The 20940-nt window shown below is 41.6% G+C and overlaps 1 protein-coding gene and 1 pseudogene across 6 annotated transcripts in view; both read right to left on the reverse strand.

The window, feature by feature from the left end:
- BABAM2 (BRISC and BRCA1 A complex member 2) overlaps window positions 1-20940 on the reverse strand; it is a 488359-nt gene that overhangs the window by 246140 nt on the left and 221279 nt on the right. The window lies entirely within an intron of this gene.
- LOC138848647 (peroxiredoxin-1 pseudogene) lies at window positions 5051-5782 on the reverse strand (annotated as a pseudogene).

Raw genomic sequence — 20940 nt, forward strand, 5'->3', positions numbered from 1 at the left:
AGAGAATTTTTTAACTGCTACAAAAATTAGAATATGGCCAGACCATTTCAAGTCCTATAAAAAAAGGAAATTTCTATACCCCTAATATATAAAATATATCAAAAGTACAAAGCATACAGAAGAGCTAAACATGATTAATGTAAAGGGTATATGGTTATTATCCATGCATTCAATTAAAAGGAGTCAATAACCAGATTTAATGAAAAAAAGGCCCATGGAGATGAACCTGGAATAATGTGCAATTTGACAAGACAATGAAAGATAATTTTAAAGTATCATCTAGAACTATCAGCTCAGCAAAAAATAAATAAGAATGACAGAAACTCAATGAGTCTAGGGCTAGAGTACACAAAGCTGTACTCTGTAGCTCCACATCCCTATCTATCTTCCAGGTAGCCCCAGATTTTGGTATTGGTTATATTTCCTTGGTCTTGTCTGCAACTCATGGTCAAGAACTCACTTTTTTTTTTTTTTAAAGAATTATTTACTTATTTGAAAGTCAGAGTTATAGAGAGAGGGGGAGAGACAGAGAGAGAGAGAGAGAATTTTCCATCCACTGGCTCAATCCTCAAGTGGCCACAATGGCCAGGATTGAGCCAGGCTGAATCCAGGAGCCAGGAGCTTCCCCTCGGTCTCTCATGTTGGTGGCAAGGGCCCAGGCACTTTGGCCATCCTCTGCTGCTTCTCCCAAGCTACTATGAGGGAGCTGGATCATAAATGGAGCAGTTAGGGCTTGAACCAGCACTCATATGGGAGGCCAGCATCACAGGTGGCAGCTTTAATTCAAATAAATGAATCTCAGGTTTATTTTCCTGTAGCCATGCTTTTTGCTGCCATGCATTGTGGTTCCTCTCCACATGGCTCTTATCTACGCCCTCTGCCAAATTACTATAGCCAGGCTCTCTTTCTGCTAGTTTGAACCTCTTTCTGGTTCAATTTCTGGTTCTGTTGCCTTTCTGGGTTGACCAGCCTACCCAAGTGGACTGATCAATTTTCCAAGGCAGGGTGTTTGGCCTGAGCCATCCCACAGAAAAGAGCTGTGATTAAGCACAGATATGCATTCTCACATTGTTGGGAATATTATAAATTGGTCTAATTTTTCTTGAATGCAACCTGGAAATATGTAACAAGCTGTCCTTATCCTTTTTTTCTTTTTTAAAGACTTATTTACTTGAAAGTCAGAGCTACACAGAAGAGAGAAGAGGCAGAGAGGGAGAGAGGTCTTCCATCCGATAGTTCACTCCCCAATTGGCCACAACGGCAGGAGCTGCGCCAATCCAAAGCCAGGAGCCAGGAGCCTCCTCTGGGTATCCCACGCGGGTGCAGGGGCTCTAGGACTTGGGCCACCTTCTACTGCTTTTCCAGGTCATAGCAGAGAGCTAGATCAGAAATGGAGCAGACAGGCCTCGATCCGGCGCCCATATGGGATCCATATGTGATGCCGGCACTTCAGGCTAGGGCATTAACCTGTTGTCCCACAGCACTGGCCCATGTCCTTATCCTTTAACCCAATAATTCTACTATGGAGAATTACTGCAAGGAAATAATCTGAAGAAAAATAATAGAAATCAGTTCAAGACGTTCACTGCAGCAGTACTAGAAATAAGAGAAGTTAGGAAGGATGGAAGGAAGGGAGGGAGGGAAGAAAAGGAGGGGTTGAAGGGAAGGAGGGCGGGAGAGGAAAATTGAGAGAAAAGGAAGGAGAATGTAAATATCTGATGGTGTGGGAACGGATGATAAAACTACAAGATATTAACACAATGGGATGTCCTATAACTATATGTAAAATGTCAACTACAGAAACCACAGATATATGGAGATGGTTAGGAAGAAAACTGGGGAGGTAGTTTAGTGATATTAGAAGAAAATGGATTCAGTATTATTTGCTTCAACCTCTATACCCCAAGGCCTAGAATACTGAACATGTTTTCCATATCTTCCTTCAATCCCACCCTAACAGGGAAAGAAAGATATCCTTTACTATTTCTGCTATAGTTTAATTTTTTTCAAATCAATGATAAATTCTTGTTAAATTCCATTTCTGAATGAGTATCTATATATAAATCAATAGAATTCCAAGCTTTGCACAACTCATCCACAGTTCATTTTTTTTTTTAAGATTTACTTATTTATTTGAAAGTCAGAGTTACACAGAGAGCAAAAGAGGCAGAGAGAGGTCTTCCATCCATTGGTTCACTCCCCAATTGGCCGCAACGGCTGGAGCTGTGCCAATCCAAAGCCAGGAGCCAGGAGCCAGGAGCCAGAAGCTTCTTCCAGGTCTCCCATGCAGGTACAGGGGCCCAAGGACTTTGGCCAATTTTTACTGCTTTCCCAGGCCATAGTAGAGAGCTGGATTGGAAATGGAGCAGCTGAGATTCAAACCAGCGCCCATATGGGATGCCGACTCTGCAGGCGGCAGCTTTACCCGCTATGCCACAGAACCAGCCCCCACAGTTCAATTTTTAAAACAAAAGCACTTCTGAGGGTCAATCCCTACCCTGCCTGACTACTTTCCTGCTAGACCCCAGCTCTCCTTGCTCACTCAGATGTGACATCTGCTAATAGGTTCAAACCTGTCTGGCCCATGAGCCAATAGAAGCCTGGCCTGACCTCTGTGACCAGTGTAGGGAAAGGCGATGGGTGCAGAAATTAAGAGGACAGACTGGTTTGAATTCAGTCTAGGTCTGAATGCAAACTTCATAGCTTAATGTACGACTCTAAGAAGTGGTTTAAGTCCACTGAGCCTCAGATTTCTCATTTCTAAAACGAGGATACTAATATCTATTTCTTTGGACTATTGGGAGCGTTAAGTACCTACCACATAGTAAATGCTCAATATGTCACATTATATTTTAATCATCACTGTTCCTATTAGCATCCAGTATTCACTCTACGTTTAGCCCTTCAACTTTCTTCACAAGCATGAGACTATTCTTGTCCTATGCAGCCCGTAGGCCTGCAGCATATGTGGCCAAGTGTGTGGCTACTTCTCACGCTAGCTCCCTACTGAAGCTCAAGTTCAGGTCTGAACCTCAGGTCACTTGCTAGGATGCTGAATTACTCACTCAGAGCAGTGAACTATATTTCCAACATCTTTTGCATTTCCTCACAAACATTTTCTTGACAGTCCAACTCCCTGGAATGGGATCCATGGAAATTAGTACCATCATTAGTCTAGTGGTATTTCTTGGAAAGGAGTTCTGTCTTTCAGAAGGGTAACAGACCTTCAATTAGCTTGGCTGATTCTCATCCTTCAGTTCTCATGAAGGGAACCCAAAAGGCCAAATCACTTATGACATCTCACGGGCAGTGCATGTACTTTTGGACTCAACTACATTGAAATAAAATCTGCATTATCTTTAAGTGTAATACTTCCATGTCTCCCCTTCTGGAATGACAGAGAATAATCCTCTGTTCTGTATGAATTGCCTCTTTTCAGGGTCAGTGCTGCGGCATAGCAGGCTAAACCTCCTCCTGCGGCACTGCCATCCCATGTGGGCACTGGCTCATGTCCTGGCTGCTCCTCTTCTGAATTAGCTCTCTGCTATGGCCTAGGATAGCAGCAGAAGATGGCCCAAGTGCTTGGTCCCCTGCACCCACATGGGAGATCCAGAAGAAGCTCCTGACTCCTGGCCGGCGCCACGGCTCACTAGGCTAATCCTCCGCCTAGCGGCGCCGGCACACCGGGTTCTAGTCCCGGTCGGGGCGCCGAATTCTGTCCCAGTTGCCCCTCTTCCAGGCCAGCTCTCTGCTGTGGCCCAGGAGTGCAGTGGAGGATGGCCCAGGTGCTTGGGCCCTGCACCCCATGGGAGACCAGGAAAAGCACCTGGCTCCTGGCTCCTGGCTCCTGCCATCGGATCAGCGCGGTGCGCCGGCCGCAGCGCGCCGGCCGCGGTGTGCCGGCCGCAGCAGCCATTGGAGGGTGAACCAGTGGCAAAGGAAGACCTCTCTCTCTGTCTCTCTCTCACTGTCCACTCTGCCTGTCCAAAAAAAAAAAAAATTAAAAAAAAAAGAAGCTCCTGACTCCTGGCTTCCTATCACCCCAGCTCCAGCAGTTGCAGCCATTTGGGGAGTGAATCAGTGGATGGACAACCTATCTCTCTGTCTCTCCCTCTCTCTGTCTGTAACTCTACCTCCTCAAATAAATAAATAAAATCTTAAAAAAAAAAAAAGAAAGAAAAATGTCTCCTGTTTTCCCACATAAACAGCCTTGGTTCTTGAAAGGTACTTGGTAGAAATTCACATGGTTCATTAAGCTGATCATTCTCCAATGTTAGTCCTTTTGTAACCGACACAGCCCTTGGAATGCAGCACATGGGATTATATACCCGAAAGTTTCAGGGACAGGTGTCATAATTGTCACTCCTTTTTTCTGGAGACACCACTTCCACTAAAGAAGCACTGCATGATATGATATTTTAGACAGAGGAAACCAATACCTTGATTTTTTTCCCCACAATAACAGTTTTCTTCCTTCCTTTGCTTCTTCCTTTCTACCTACCTACCTACCTACCTATCTATATTTCAGCAGAGCAGGTATTTATTTATTAGAAGAGACCAAGCTTCTGGTTCCCATGCAGCCCTCCCCATAGTTAATGGAAATGTAGCTGTCCAGGTAATCTCATCAAGACCTTACCCTGCAACACAACCTATTGCATAAGTCGTGGTATCCTAGCCAACACTATTACAGGACTTGTTCTTCTCCAGATGTAGTCAAACAAAATGTAACACCTTGGTTCAATTCCAATCCCTGTATTTCACCTTAATGCTACTATTTGATTCTAAGGCACCTCTTACTCTTCATTTTGTCCTCAAGAAGGAAAGCAAAGCATAAATTCCTCGTAAAACCAAAGGCTAACAACTTTCTAAAATGAAGAATCATCAAGGTCTCAGTTCAAGTTTAACAAAAATTACAAAGGTCAATGGGCTCATGCCTCACTACTGGTATATATCATAAAGATTATCAGATGGCCTGCCCCCCACCACAGCTCAGGTCACCCCTAACAAAGGGAAAAAGGCTGGACTCTCCAACCCCAGAAGGAAAGACTTTTCCTATAGCACACCACTTTTTGGCTGAATCCAAAGTCTTATATTTTAAGCATGAAAAATAAGTAGAAAGAAGGATTTTTTTTCTTCTGATCGCATAGTGCAGCCCATCACTTAAATGGCCCAAGACTCACTTGCTCACTTTTGCTTAGAGAAATAGTCTTTGCTGTTTTTGGACATCAGGCTTGATGGTACCACTGCAAGGCTTTCAGCCAGCTGGGCACACATCCCCAGGTTTGTCAGTAAGCTGGAAGGCCTGAACTGGTCTGAGTCTCAGCCACACAGGAGCCAACAGGGAAGTTGTTTACAGTGATCTGTCAAAGGATACCCTTATCACCCATTCAGGCCCATGAATGAGATGCCCTCTTCAGTCTTTAAGACCTCCCATAATCCCCAAGCAGCAAGCACAGCACTTGGGGCCTGCTACCAAGGGAATGTTCACGTGTCCCAGTCCTCCTTGTCTTTGGGTGTGTTGAACCATGCAGGTGACAGAAGTGAGAGTCCACAGAAGCACCAATCACTGGCAGCTGAGTTTCTTAAATTCTTCCGCCCTACCACTGAAAGCAATGATCTCTGTGGAGCACACGAAAGGGAAGTCAAGAGTATAAAAGAAGAACACAATGTATTTTCCTTTGTAGTCAGATAGGCTGGTATTTTTGAACTGGCCATCTGGCATAATAGCTGTGGCTTTGAAGTAGGGGGCAGGGTGCCCAGTTCTGGCATTTCCTGAAAACATTTTGCAGTTCCAGCACAGAAAACTTTAGAGACAGAAGACACTGAAGTGAACCAGGAAAATGACCACATGAACAGTTCTAAGTACAGGTCTGCATTTATTTGTATGGCTGATGTGACTTTTTATACTGAGTGTGAAGATATGAAATGGAATATAATAGGCACTATGAATCAAAAGACCTAATTTGCCTCAGCTCATTCATTTAACAAATACTGAATAAGCACTAACGCCATTCTAAGCCCTAAGCTAGGTGTCAAGTGACAATGATGAGCATGCAGACACCGTCTCCACCCTTACTCGGAGAATTTACAGTCCAGCAGGAAGGTAGCTAAGTAAACAAAAAGCATAAAACATGTGATAAAAGCTCTGTCAGGGAGAGTAGACTAGTATGTGGACATGGAGGAAAGGCACCCAATCCATACTTGGTCTGACAAGGCCTCCAGGAAGCATGTCCTTGCTTTGCCAATCCTAATGGCTGGCTTAACTCCCAATGTCTCAGTTTCCCCATGTGTAAAATGAAGGGACTGCTAAGGAAGAAACTTGTCATCAAAATTGCAAATGGATTTACCCTTTGACCTGGCAGCCTTACTACTTGGAATTAGTCCTACAACTATACCAGCATACATAGGAAATAATTGCACATAGAAGGTTATTCACCTGCAGCTCTACTTAAAATAATGAGATTGGAAACCACCCAAATGGTTGACTAAAGAAACTATGATACAGTCATATAACAGACTGCTAGGCATCTGTGATACAATGAAAAAGAAAGAGGGAATTATAGAGTGGTGTGAAAAGATTGTCAGGATACATTGTTAAGAAAAGAAAACAAAGATGTAGAGTAGGATATAAGTATGCCACGTTCTATGTAAGGAAGAGAATAAATAAAAACACACACTTGTGCCTGCATAAGGAAATCCTATAATGATATATAAGAATCTAATGAAAGAGACTATACACAGAGGACTGGAAGAGAGATGTAGTAGATGGAGACAGGATAGGGAGTGAGATTTTTTTCAACGATTACCTCTTTAATATTTTTGAGTCTTATGTATGTATTATCAATTTGTTAATTTTAAGATTCAACTAAGCCGGCGCCGTGGCTCAATAGGCTAATCCTCCACCTTGCGGCGCCGGCACACCGGGTTCTAGTCCCGGTTGGGGCGCCGGATTCTGTCCCGGTTGCCCCTCTTCCAGGCCAGCTCTCTGCTGTGGCCAGGGAGTGCAGTGGAGGATGGCCCAGGTGCTTGGGCCCTGCACCCCATGGGAGACCAGGAAAAGCACCTGGCTCCTGGCTCCTGCCATCGGATCAGCGCGGTGCGCCGGCTGCAGCGGCGGCCATTGGAGGGTGATCCAACGGCAAAAAGGAAGACCTTTCTCTCTCTGTCTCTCTCTCTCACTGTCCACTCTGCCTGTCAAAAAAAAAAAAAAAAAAAAAGATTCAACTAGATAATCTGTAAAGCTCTTCTATCACTAACAACCCTTGCCATTTCGCTATACTTAATTTTATAAAATCCCTCTAAATACACCGAAATTCAGTAAAGTTGTATTGAGCACTACCCTGGGCCTGGCACAGCCATAAGTAAGACAAAAAAAAGTTCTCTGTTTCAAACAACTCTCTTTAAAAATATTTTTATGCACTTATTCACATTTTCTACAGAATTAATAAAAACATTTATTTATTTACTGAAAGGAAGAGGTACAGAGAGAGAGAGAGAGAGAGAGAGAGTGAGAGCTCTTCATCTGCTGGTTCAGTCGCTAAATGGCCTCAATAGCCAGAGCTGGGCCAATCTGAAGCCAGGAGCCAGGAGCTGCTTCCAGGTCTCCCATGTGGGTGCAGGGGCCCAAGCACTTGGGCCATCTTCTACTGCTTTCTCAGGCCATCAACAGCGAGCTGGATTGGAAGTAGCAACCGGGACTCGAACCTGTGCTTTTACGGGATGAGGCACCACAGGCAGATGCTTAGCCTACCTGCTACACCACAGCACTGGCTCTCAAACAACTCTTTAAAAATAGACTTATTTATTTATTTATTTATTTGAAAGGCAGAGTTATATAGAGAGAGGGAGAGTCACGTAGAGAGATCTTCCATCTGCTGGTTCATTCCCCAAATGCCCACAACTGCCAGGGCTGAACCAGGCCACAAACAAGAGCCAGAACTTAATCCAGGTCTCCCATGTGGGTGGCAGGGATCCAAATAGTTGAGCCATCACCCGTTATCTCCCAGTGTGAACATCAGCAGAAAGCTGGAATCATGATAGAGTTAGGACTTAAACCTAGGCACTCTGCCATGGCTTACAGGTGTCCCAAGTAACATTTTAACCACACAGACAAATGTCTGTTCCAATAAATTGGTTTTTTAAAAAATATTTATTTTATTTATTTGAAAGAGTTATAGAGGTAGAGACGGAGAGAGAGGCCTTCCATCCACAGGTTCACTCCCCAAATGACCGCAATGGCCAGAGCTACGCTGACCCGAAGCCAGGAGCCAGGAGCTTCTTCCGGGTCTCCCATGCCAGTGCAGGGGTCCAAAGACTTCTACTGCTTTCCCAGGCCATAGCAGAGAGCTGGATCGGAAGTAGAGCAGTTGGGACTCAAACCGGTGCCCATATGTCATGCCAGCACTGCCGAACAGTGTTTAACCCACTGAGCCACAGCACTGGCCCTCAAGAAACTGTTTTTAATATTAACCTTATATCTTGTACTCACTTTTCCTAAGTTCACAATTTGTTCTAATAGTCATTTTGTACATTTCATTAGATTTCCGAAATATATAAATATATTTATTTTTTACAAACAAGGACAGTTTTAGTTTTTTTAAAATTTATTTTCCTGGCTGGCGCCGTGGCTCACTAGGCTAATCCTCCGCCTGGTGGCGCCGGCACACCGGGTTCTAGCCCTGGTCGGGGCGCCAGATTCTGTCCCGGTTGCCCCTCTTCCAGGCCAGCTCTCTGCTGTGGCCCAGGAGTGCAGTGGAGGATGGCCCAAGTGCTTGGGCCCTGCACCCCATGGGAGACCAGGAGAAGCACCTGGCTCCTGACTTTGGATCAGCGCGGTGCGCGGGCCGCAGCGCGCTGGTCGTGGCGGCCATTGGAGGGTGAACCAACGGCAAAGGAAGACCTTTCTCTCTGTCTCTCTCTCTCACTGTCCACTCTGCCTGTAAAAAAAAAAAAAATTATTTTCCTTTTATTAGAAAGGCAGAAAGAGAGAGAGAGAGAGAGAGAGAGAGAGAGAGAGATTGAGACCAAGATCTAGCATCCTATGGCTCACTCCCCAAAGGCCTGCAACAGCCAGGGTGGCTCAGGCAGGTTTCCCACTTGAGTGGCAGGGAGCTGAGTACTTGAGCTATCATCCGCTGCCTCCCGAGATGCACATTAGCAGGAAGCTGGATCGGCAGTGTAGGACCTAGGAATCAGAGAAGCCACTCCAGTATGTGAAGTGGGCAGCTCGCACCGTGAATTAACCACTGCACTGCATGCCCACCCCAACAAGGGCAGTTTTACTTCCTTCTTTCCAATTATGAATTTTACTTATTTTTCTTACCATATTGCACTGGTTAGCACATCCAGAACAATGATATGTGGAAGTGCCAAGAGCACAGAAGGGACTTCAAAAAGCTCATGGACATGCACATTAGCTTTTAATTCCTTGCCTTTTTCCTGATTTTAGGAAGCTGTTCAACATTTCTTCATTAAGTATGATACAAATTACTTACTATAGATGTACTTAATCAGACTGAGGATGTTCCTTCTACTCACAGTTTGCTGCAAGAATTTATTTTATTTTATTACAGATGGATACTGAATTTTTCCAAATGTGTTTCCTGTTTCTATGGAGGTGATCAGCTGATCTTTTTCTCCTTCATTTCATTAATGTAGTTAATAACAATGATTTTCTAATGTTAATCCAACTTCTGTATTCGGGGGAAAAATTCTACTTGGTCATGATATATCATTATCTTTTTTTTTTTAAGATTTATTTTATTTTTTTGAAAGAGTTACAGAGAGAAGTGGAGCGAGTGAGCAAGCGAGCGAGAGAGAAATTCTTTCTGCTGGTTCGCTCCCCAAATGGCTGCAGTGGCTAGAGCTGAGCTGATCCAGAGTCAAGAGCCAGGAGCTTCTTCCGGGTCTCCCACGTGGGTGCAGGGGCCCAAACACTTGGGCAATCTTCTACTGCTTTCCCAGGCCATGGCAGAGAGCTGGATCAGAAGTGGAGCAGCCAAGACTCAAACCAGCGTCCATATGGGATGCCGGCGCTGCAGGCCAGGGCTTTAACCCACTGAGCCCATTCAATTTATTTTTTAATATTTTGTGAAATATTTCTGTATCTATGTTAAATTCTGACATATAATAGTTTTTAATGTTCTATTATTATAATGTCCTAGAAAGATTTTGGTATGAAAAGTTACCCTGACCTCATAACAACCACTTCTGGGTTGAAATTAAAAGCTGATTTTAGCAACATGCAAAACACAGAGAATGCTTGTTCAATTTTATATGTAAGACAAAAATGTTATTCTAAATGCATATTATATGAAAGTATTTACTGACAAAATATTATTTCTACAAGTCTGTATAATGCCCATGGTTCTAATCACTTATCAGAGTCAAGGAAAAAAAGTTCATTAATGTATAAACATTTTATATTTTTATATTTCTCCGTGTCTGAGAACGAAAACTATTCTAAGTTTATTATTTAGCTCAGTTCAATTACAATTCTCTCAAACTGTGAGCCCATTCAACAAGTTTGGCACTTGGCATAGCAGGTTAAGCTGCCAACAGTAGTGCTGGCATTCCATATGGGCTCCAGTTCGAGATCTGGCTGCTCCACTTCTGATCCAGCTCCCCGCTAATTTCCCTGGGAAAGCAGCAAGGATAGTCCAATTGCTTAGGTCCCTGCACCAATGTGGGAGACTGGGAGCAAGCTTCTGGCTCCTGGCTTTCGCCTCACCCAGCCCTGGCTATTGTGGCCATTTGGGGAGTAAACTAGTGGATGGAAGACTCTCTCCTTCTGTCCCTCTCTCTCTGTAACTCTTTCAAATAAATAAAATAAAGCTTAAAATAAAAAAGAGCTTAACAGGCCCAGAAATTAGAGAAATGAGTTCTCTAATATCATCCAGCCTCTGGGCACCACAGGCAGTGATGAAATTGAGATCACTACTCCTTCTCAACTCTATAATCCAAACACTCTACTCTCCCCACCCCCAGCTATCCCAATGCTATCCTTTCTTGAATTTCCAATGCCAAGAAATAAAACACCCTTTGAAACAATAAGCCAGTAACATCTAAATATCAACTCTAGATTTGGTTAAAAGATCATTAAGGCCGGCGCCGCGGTTAATCCTCCGCCTTGCGGTGCCGGCACACCGGGTTCTAGTCCCGGTCAGGGCACCAGATTCTGTCCCGGTTGCCCCTCTTCCAGGCCAGCTCTCTGCTATGGCCAGGGAGTGCAGTGGAGGATGGCCCAAGTGCTTGGGCCCTGCACCCCATGGGAGACCAGGAGAAGCACCTGGCTCCTGCCATCGGATCAGCGTGATGCGCCAGCCACAGCGGCCATTGGAGGGTGAACCAACGGCAAAAAAGGAAGACCTTTCTCTCTGTCTCTCTGTCTCTCTCTCTCTCACTGTCCACTCTGCCTGTCAAAAAAACAAAAAATCATTGAAAGAGCTAGTAAACTTTTCATATCATTTTAAATTAAAGCAGGGTCCTGATTGGCATAAGGCCCCATTTTACTATTTTAGGGCTAGAAAACAAGAGGTTCTGATGTAAAGCAAATATGAAAATAAATTGACTCTTATGGAAAATCTGAAATTTAAAAATTCAATTCATAATTGTAATATAACTGGAAAATATAAAAGCTCAGCTGTTAGAAAAATAACATCATGATAGAAGGAAAAACAATGATTTCCAGTATTTATATAACATTTGGCAGTGGAGAAAATGTTTTTCAAATATCTCATCTGAATCTTCTAAAACTCAGAAAAATAGAAAGATAAATAATATTATCTTAATTTTCATGCTGAGAAAACAGGTTCAGAAAGTTAAGTAACTCGTTCAAGTTTATACTAACAGGAAATGGCAAATCTTGGGAACTGAACTGCCCTCTAATTCCAGAAACACAAATCAGTCTACTCAGTCAGGGACCCTTTGGTTACATATAAAAGTAATTTACATATAGATATGTCCAGAATTAAACCAGAAGGTAAGTCTACCTTAAAACACAAGAGATTTTGGAGCAGGCATTTAGCCTAGTGGTTTAGACATCTAGTCGCACATCGGAGAACCTAGATTCAGTTCCCAGCTTCGGCTCTTGACTCCAGTTCCTGCTAACACAGACCCTGAGAGGCAGCCGTGATACCCAGATGACTGGGTTCTTGCCATCCACACGGGAGACCTGAATTGAGCTTCTGGCTCTTGACTCTCACTCTTCCTCTCCCTTTCTCTGTATCTCTCTTTCTCTCCCTCTCTATTGCTCTATATCTCTGCATCTCTCCTCCTCAATCTCTCTGTCTCTCTCTCTTTCAAATAAAAACAAATAAATAATAATTTTTAAAAGAAAGAAATCCAGTCCTTAGGAGTGATGTTGAGCTAGAATTGTAACTGTTATTTAAAGTCCAAAATTAAGTATTCTGATAGTTGATATCTACAGGAAAGACAATAAGGACATGAAAACAACAGCTAGAATAGAAACTCTAAGAGGTAATTTACTTTTCTCAAAGCCTTCAGGTCTTTGTGCCAGATATAAGCACTGTCATTTGGCCATCTCTTGATTACTATCTTTTACTCATGCCAAGAAAGTTGTAAGTATAATTCCTGTTAACACAGACAGGTAAAAATTACTATATGGTTCTCTGAACACTGGATACTGAAAAATCCTACCTATTCTACTCTGTTGCTCTGTCAACTCATCTGAGGACACAAAATTTCTATCAGAATATCATTTTGAATCCCAAAGTCATTCTGTAAAACAATGCTAACATTAAACACAAAGAGAGAGGAGAAAGATAAAGAAAGAGAGAGACCACAGAATTTAACAATAATTAGTAGGTTAATTTCAAAACAAACATGAATAGCATTGAATTTTTAAATTTTTAGAGTGTTACCTTTAATGTACTAATTCTGGCTTTTCAGAATCACTCTGCCATTATATAATGTGTGGCATATTAAGCTTTCTTACCTATAAGATTTGAAATCACAGGATCAGAAGTGAAGTTCCAATTGGGCTACTAGTGGTTTATGAACCTGATTAATTTATATAGAATTCATTAAAAGTGTTATCTGGGACAGGACATTGTGGTGCAGAGGGTTGGTCCAAAATCTGATTGTGAAGAAAGGAATGAAAATCAAGCCCTAAAGCTGTATTTTAAGGTCACCTAGCAACATCAGAGAACTTGTTAAACTGGCCTCAGGACCTAAGCACAATAGACAGCAGATAGATGTAACCAAGCCAATACTGTTCAATGGAAAAATGAATCTGGTTCACAGAGATTTGCACTTTTCCTACAGGGATATTTGCTATTTATCTATTGGTTTGGCTCTCCTGATGACATTTATTTGACATCAGCCATCATAGCCTTCTGCAATCAGGAGGTACTCAATACATGCCTATCACAGGAATGAAAGAGAGGTCTTTCATTCCTGAATTACAGATACCTGGACTGGTGGAGTTTCCACATCCGTAGCTCCAGAAGAGTGCAAAATTAGGCCTAGATGTTAGACAGGTAATCCTAACAGAGTTTTGCTGTTATTGTTGTTTTTACTTTGTTTAAATAATTTGAGAGGCAGAGAAACAGAGAATGAGCTTCCATCTGCTGGGTCACTTCCCAGATTAAAGCAAACCAGGAGACTGGAACTCAGCTAGGTACCCACGTGGGTGGTAGGGAAACAACTTGAGCCTGCTGCCTCCTAGAGTGCATATCAACAGGAAGCTGGAATGGGAACCAGAGCCAGGACTTTATCCAGACACTCCAATAAATGATATGTGTATCCCCAGTGGTGTCTTAACAGATAAACCAAATACTGCCCCAACACTAATGATTAATTACAGGCACATATTTCTGTTTTCTCTGAGAATTCTCCTAAACACTGCTCTAGTGATAGCACTGTAAAAAAGACTAGTCAATGCAAGTATAAGAAAAACACTGTGCACAATCCATAACTTACATGCATGTAGTTCATACATTTCTTTCCTGTGTGTACATACTTTTTTTTTTTTTTTTTTTTGACAGGCAGAGTGGACAGTGAGAGAGAGAGACAGAGAGAAAGGTCTTCCTTTTCCATTGGTTCACCTTGTAATGGCCGCTGAGGCGGCGCGCTGCGGCCGGTGCACCACGCTGATCCAAAGCCAGGAGCCAGGTGCTTCTCCTGGCCTCCCACGCGGGTGCAGGACCCAAAGACTTGGGCCATCCTCCACTGCACTCCCGGGCCACAGCAGAGAGCTGGCCTGGAAGAGAAGCAACCAGGACAGAATCCGGTGCCCCGACCGGGATTAGAACCCGGGGTGCCAGCATCACAGGCAGAGGATTAGCCTATATTTTTTTTTGATTCTTTTTTTTTTTATCTTTTATTTAATGAATATAAATTTCCAAAGTACGACTCATGGGTTACAATGGCTCCCCCCCCCCATACCGTCCCTCCCACCCACAACCCTCCCCTTTCCCACTCCCTCTCCCCTTCCATTCACATCAAGATTCATTTTCGATTATCTTAATATACAGAAGATCAGCTTAGTATACCTTAAGTAAGGATTTCAACAGTTTGCTCCCACACAGAAACATAAAGTGAAAAATAATAGATGATTTTTTTTTAAATGATGATGAAATCAGATCAGACCTATTGTCATGTTTAATCCCAGTGAGAGTCAAGTTGGGAATTGATAATTTCTTTTTTTTTTTTTTTTTTTTAACAGATCAGTTTAGTGTACATTAAGTAAAGATTTCAATCGTTTGCACCCCCCATAGAAACACAAAGTGAAATATACTGTTTGAGTACTCGTTATAGCATTAAGCCTCAATGTACAGCACATTAAGGACAGAGATCCTACATGAGGAGTAAGTGCACAGTGACTCCTGTTGTTGACTTTACAAATTGACACTCCTGTCTATGGCATCAGTAATCTCCCTATGCACCAGTCATGAGTTTCCAAGGCTATGGAAGCCCCTTGAGTTCTCCGACTCTTATCTTGTTTAGACACGGTCATAGTCAAAGTGGAGGTTCTCTCCTCCCTTCAGAGAAAGGCACCTCCCTCTTTGAAGACCTGTTCTTTCCACTGGGATCTCACTCACAGAGATCTTTTTGCCAGAGTGTCTTGGCTTTCCATGCCTGAAATACTCTCATGGGCTTTTCAGCCAGATCCGAGTGCCTTTAGGGCTGATTCTGAGGCCAGAGTGCTATTTAGGACATCCGCCATTCTATGAGTCTGCTGAGTATCTCACTTCCCATGTTGGATCACTCTCCCCTTTATTTATTCTATCGGTTAGTGTTAGCAGGTACTAGACTTGTTTATGTGCTCCCTTTGACTCTTAGTCCTTTCATTATGATCAATTGTGAACTGAAATTGATCACTTGGAATAGTGAGATGGCATTGGCACATGCCACCTTGATGGGATTGAACTGGAATCCCCTGGTATGTTTCCAACTCTACCAATTGGGGCAAGTCAGCCTGAGCATGCCCCAAATTATACATCTCTTCCCTCTCTTATTCCCACTCTTATGTTTAACAGGGATCACATTTCAGTTAATTTCAACACTTAAGAATAACTGTGTGATAATTACAGAATTAAACCAGTCATATTAAGTAGAACAGACAAAAAAAAATACTAAGAGGGATAATGTATTAAGTTGTCCATTAACAGTCAGGGCTATGCTGATCAAGTCACCATTTCTCATAGTGTCCATTTCACTTCAGGAGGTTTCCTTTTTGGTGTTCAGTCAGTTGTCACCGATCAGGGAGAACATATGGTATTTGTGCCTTTGGGACTGGCTTACTTCACTCAGCATGATGTGTTCCAGATTCCTCCATTTTGTTGCAAATGACTGGTTAGAAACTCCACAAAAACAAAACCAACAACCCACTTAAGAGATGGGCCAAGGACTTCAATAGACATTTTTCAAAAGAGGAAATCCAAATGGCCAACAGGCACATGAAAAAATGTTCAAGATCACTAGCAATCAGGGAAATGCAAATCAAAACCACAATGAGGTTTCACCTCACCCCGGTTAGAATGGCTCACATACAGAAATCTACCAACAACAGATGCTGGCGAGGATGTGGGGAAAAAGGGACACTAACCCACTGTTGGTGGGAATGCAAACTGGTCAAGCCACTATGGAAATCAGTCTGGAGATTCCTCAGAAACCTGAATATAACCCTACCGTTCGACCCAGCCATCCCACTCCTTGGAATTTACCCAAAGGAGTTTAAATTGAAAAACAAAAAAGCGGTCTGCACCCTAATGTTTATTGCAGCACAATTCACAATAGCCAAGACCTGGAACCAACCTAAATGCCCATCAACGGTAGACTGGATAAAGAAATTATGGGATATGTATTCTTTAGAATACTATACCGCAATAGGATTAGCCTATTGAGCTGCGGCGCCGGCCTCCTGTATGTAGATACTTAAACACAATAGATTTACATTGCACACTTTTTTTAATTGGCTATTTTCATTTAACAAGATGTTGTGGTGGACACTTCTGGTTAAGATGACAGACCAAACTACAGAAAGCATTATTGAGAAACAAAAAACTTTTTTGAGAAGGTCCTAAAAGGTAAGACAGAGGTATTAAGTTCTTACTCAAAGTCTAAGTCTGAAAAGGGTAGGAACTCCTCAAGTGAGCACAGGCTCCAGAAACTACATGTTGGCCTCAGCCTCCAACAGTTCCTCAAAATGTGTAGCTAAGGGGCCAGCACTGTGGCACAACAGGTTAAGCCACTACCTGAAATGCTGCCATCCTCTGATCAGTGTTAGCTTGAGACCTGGCTGCTGTGCTTCTGACCCAGCTCCCTGCTCATGTGCCTGGGAAGGCAGCAGAGGATGGCCCAAGTGCTTGGACCCCTGCCACCCACATGGGAGTCCTGGATAGAGTTCCTGGATATTGGCTTCAGCCTGGCCCAGCACTGGCCCCTGAGCCACATAGGGAGTGAAACAATGGATGGAACAGCTCTCTTTCTGTCTCTGTCTCTTTCCTTTTGCTCTACCTTTCAAATACATAAATCTATTTTTTGTCTTCTTTTTTCTTCATACTATTTGTTGAACCCTTAACATAGAGTTAATCATATGAGTATAAAGTCAATTGAAAATAGGTCTCAGCAAAAAATAAGAGTGGGAATAAGAGAGGGAGGAGAAAGTTTGTAATTGTAAAAACTGTATAGTTCTGCATACAATCCTACAGACTTACTTCTAAGGGTACAGTTTAAAAACTTGTCATGGGATTCCAAATCCCATTGAAATTGGTGGTAAAATGCCATCTTAATTGTTAAAATGATCATATTAAGTGTTAAAGTGAACATATAGATAGGATTAAGTGTTAAAGTGATCATATAAATCGGATCAAGTGCCCGGTAATAATAAAAGATAGAATTAAAAAGGAGAGAATGTCTAATATAGGAAGTAGTCCACACAGTAGACTTGTAGAATAACAATCACTTTAAGTAACACTCTGACCTCAGAATCAGCTTTTAAGGCTTCCTGGGCTGGCTGAAAGGCCCATGAGAGTATTTCAGGCATGGAAAGCCAAGACACTATGGCAAAAAATGTTCTACATGAAGGATCTCTGTGAGTGAGACCCCAGTGGAAAGAAGTGGCCATCAAAGGATGTATTTTTCTCAAAAGGGAGGGAAGAATTCCACTTTGCTTGTGGCCTTGTCTAAAAACTGATGGAGTGTGTGGATTCAGAAAGCTTCCATAGCCTAGGCAGCTCAGTTCAAGAGCCTCAGGTGGTCACTGAAGTCATATATGAGTGTTAATTGTTAACAACAAGAGTCACTGTGCACTAACTCCCCATGCAGGACCTCTGTCCTCAATGAGTTGTATTGAGAGTTAACTGTAAAACCAGTTCTCAAATAGTTTGTGTGTGTGTGTGTGTGCACGTGCGACTTTTGAAATCTTTACTTAGTATAGAGTTGGTCATCTGTGTACTAAGTTAACTGAAAATGAATCTCAATGGGGAATGGGGCTGGCAAGGGGAGAGGGAGGATGATAAGGAGGGATAGGAGTGTGGGTGGGAGGGCAGGTTTGGTGGGAATAATAACTATATTCCTAAAGTTGTACTTAAAAATTTGTATTCCTTAAAATATATATATAAAAAATAAAGATTTCCCTGGGGAAAAAATAGAAAAATCTTCTAGTTAAATCTTCTAAAAACCATCCACAGCTTTCACCTCAGGTGAACAACTGCTTATGTCCAAAGTCTCATTAAAAGATCTTGTCTCAAGGAAGATGACCCCTGCCACCCACGTGGGAGCCCTGGATGGTGTTCTAGGCTCCTGGATTCAGCTTGGTCCAGGCCTAGCAATTGCAGCTATTTGGGGAGTGAACCAGTAGATGGAAGATCTTTCTCTGTCTCTTCCACTCTCTAACTCTGCCTTTCAAATAAATAATCTCTTTGTTAAAGGTTATTGTAGTAAGTACCCATGTAAACTAAATACTTCCAAAAGAAATGTAAGATGAAGAATATTCATTGTAGGAAGATTTCAATAAAAATTAAAAACAAAAACAAAAACCAGCTCCTGCTTCTGTCAAGCTTTTGGAACAGCTGTTTGCCCTGTGATTTTAGTGTTTTTACCACTCTCCCTCTTGAGTTCATGAAAATCTATCTGCTTAGTTTTTTTCTTGTGGAAAGAATGGGATTTATGCTGTCCAAACACTTTACTTCAAGGAGCTGAAAGAGAAATGCATTCTCAGGATGGTAATGTCAGGCCTATATGATTATCCTACCTCCATCACCAGGCAAGAGAGCAAATGTTAATTTTCTGGAGACACTGAAAACTCTTCTAGAAAAGACCTACCCATCCTGGCATTTGAGGTGCTCCCAAGGACTCCCAAGGAAGAAGACAGCTCACTGCCTAGTCTTCCCATAGTTACAGGCTGTTTTTTGTTAACTAAAATTTACTTAAACTAGTATTAAAATAAATTTTGAATTTAATAAATAGATAACTAATATATGGTGAAAGATTAGAGAAAAACCAAGATAAGACAAATGTTTCTTTTTTCCTGAAGTTAGAAAATGGGTGATTCAAGAATTGACTACAGAGGGGCAGGCACTATGGCATAGTAGGCTAAGCCTCCCCCTGTAGTACCGGCAATCCACTGGGGCACTGGTTCAAGTCCTGCTGCTCCTCTTCTGATCCAGCTCTCTTTTTATGGTCTGGGAAAGCAATGGAGGATGGTCTAAGTGTTGGGCTCCAGCACCTGCATAGGGGACTCAGAAAAAGCTCCCTGGCTCCTGGCTTTCAACTGGCTCAACTTCAGCCGTGGTGGCCATTTGGGGAGTAAACCAGCAAATGGAAGACCTTTCTCTTTGTCTATTCCCTCTCACTGCCTGTAACTCTTCCTCTCAAATAAATAAATAAAATCTTAAGAAAAAAAAAAGAGTTAACCATACAAACAGTTTGAAGATACTATGAAACAAATCAAAACAATTCAATAAACTACATTGGAATCAGGAAGATGTATTAGTGACTTTTAGGTACATTTTCATGCTTTTCTTAAGAATTTCTGAAACTATTAACTTGAAGGGAAAGCAAGGTATGCCTTAAGTTCTTATATTGTTATTTCTATCTCAATGAAGTTCAATAAAAGAATCCTAGCACTACTAAAATAGATAGGACCCTTGAAAACATACTGCAATATCTCCTTCTTTCAAGCAAAAGAATACTTTCAAATAGCCTAAAAAATTAACTATATGGAATGTCAGACTTTAAAAAAAATTTTTTTGACCACTAAATAGGTGTTCACAGGGACTTGTCCATCCATAAAGTGAAAACTGGAATTACCTCGAAATGAAGGCATGTTTACTTTGGAGTTTAAATTAACTCACTGGGGTCAATAAACAAATAAAATAAATTTAATTCAGAAGCAAAAAAATTGTTCTATCTACGAATAAAAGGGTATTATTTGTTTTTTAAAGCCCAAACCTAGTTTTCCCAATACTTGGGGAGTATGCAAATGTGTTAGTACACTGGGTCATGGGCAAATCAGCATATTCTTGGCTCTGAGCTTCTTACGGATCTATTCAAATTCTTTTTTCTGTTTGGCTAAGCTCTAAATCATATTTCCCTGTACTTGGGCATATCTTGTCTATAATTTACAGATGGACAAGTTCATTTGAAAATTGACTAATTAAAATATAATGATCATAAAATATGTACTGTTATATTTTTCCTTTAACACATCCTAAAGCTAATCTTAGCTGAAAATGTATACGTTCTTATCCCTGTACAGCAAAAGACAAGAATATAATTCAATGAAACCTTTACAAAATGTCAGATTAATTACATTTTTTCAGTGCAGATGGATTTAAGGAAATCATCTCTGAAAACAGTACTTCATTTAAAGTAAAATACAGACAAAATCCTCTATGATAAGTCAATGTGTAGGAGATGCCAAAATATTAAAACTGCCATGTATTAAAAATGCCTTGATATGAATTTTTAAAATAAATATAAGTAGTTTCTGACAATCCTGAGGTAATACCCTACAAACAGTAATGTTTTTATGGATGGCACAACAGGAGGGCTCAGTCACATGACCCCAGAAATAAACAGAGTCGTGTGTGGCTAAATCTTAAATCTTAAAGAGGTTATCAATATACTCATTCATTTCACAAGACTTTATTGAGTATCTGCAATACATAGGCATTCAAATACATCTGTAATTGAGATGAAAATTTTACCTCTTCTTCAACACAGGTCAGCATGACATTTCTCTAAAATGACTTTTTTATGAGGTTTTGAAATTCAGTGCCATAAAAGTCAGATGCATAAATCACTTCTGAAGAATACATTTATAATGTACCATTCATTGTGCAATGGCCTCATGTTTTGGTGGACTTAAAAGATTTACTGTTACTTGAGTTAAACATTAACAGAGACAAAATATTTATCTCTTTGCCCAATAAGCTTGATATGGACCTTAAAACAATTTACATTTATGTAGTT

The sequence above is a fragment of the Oryctolagus cuniculus genome, chromosome 2 (genome assembly GCF_051225735.1).
Source record: "Oryctolagus cuniculus isolate XC-2025 breed Fujian yellow rabbit chromosome 2, ASM5122573v1, whole genome shotgun sequence".
Lineage (NCBI taxonomy): Eukaryota > Metazoa > Chordata > Mammalia > Lagomorpha > Leporidae > Oryctolagus > Oryctolagus cuniculus.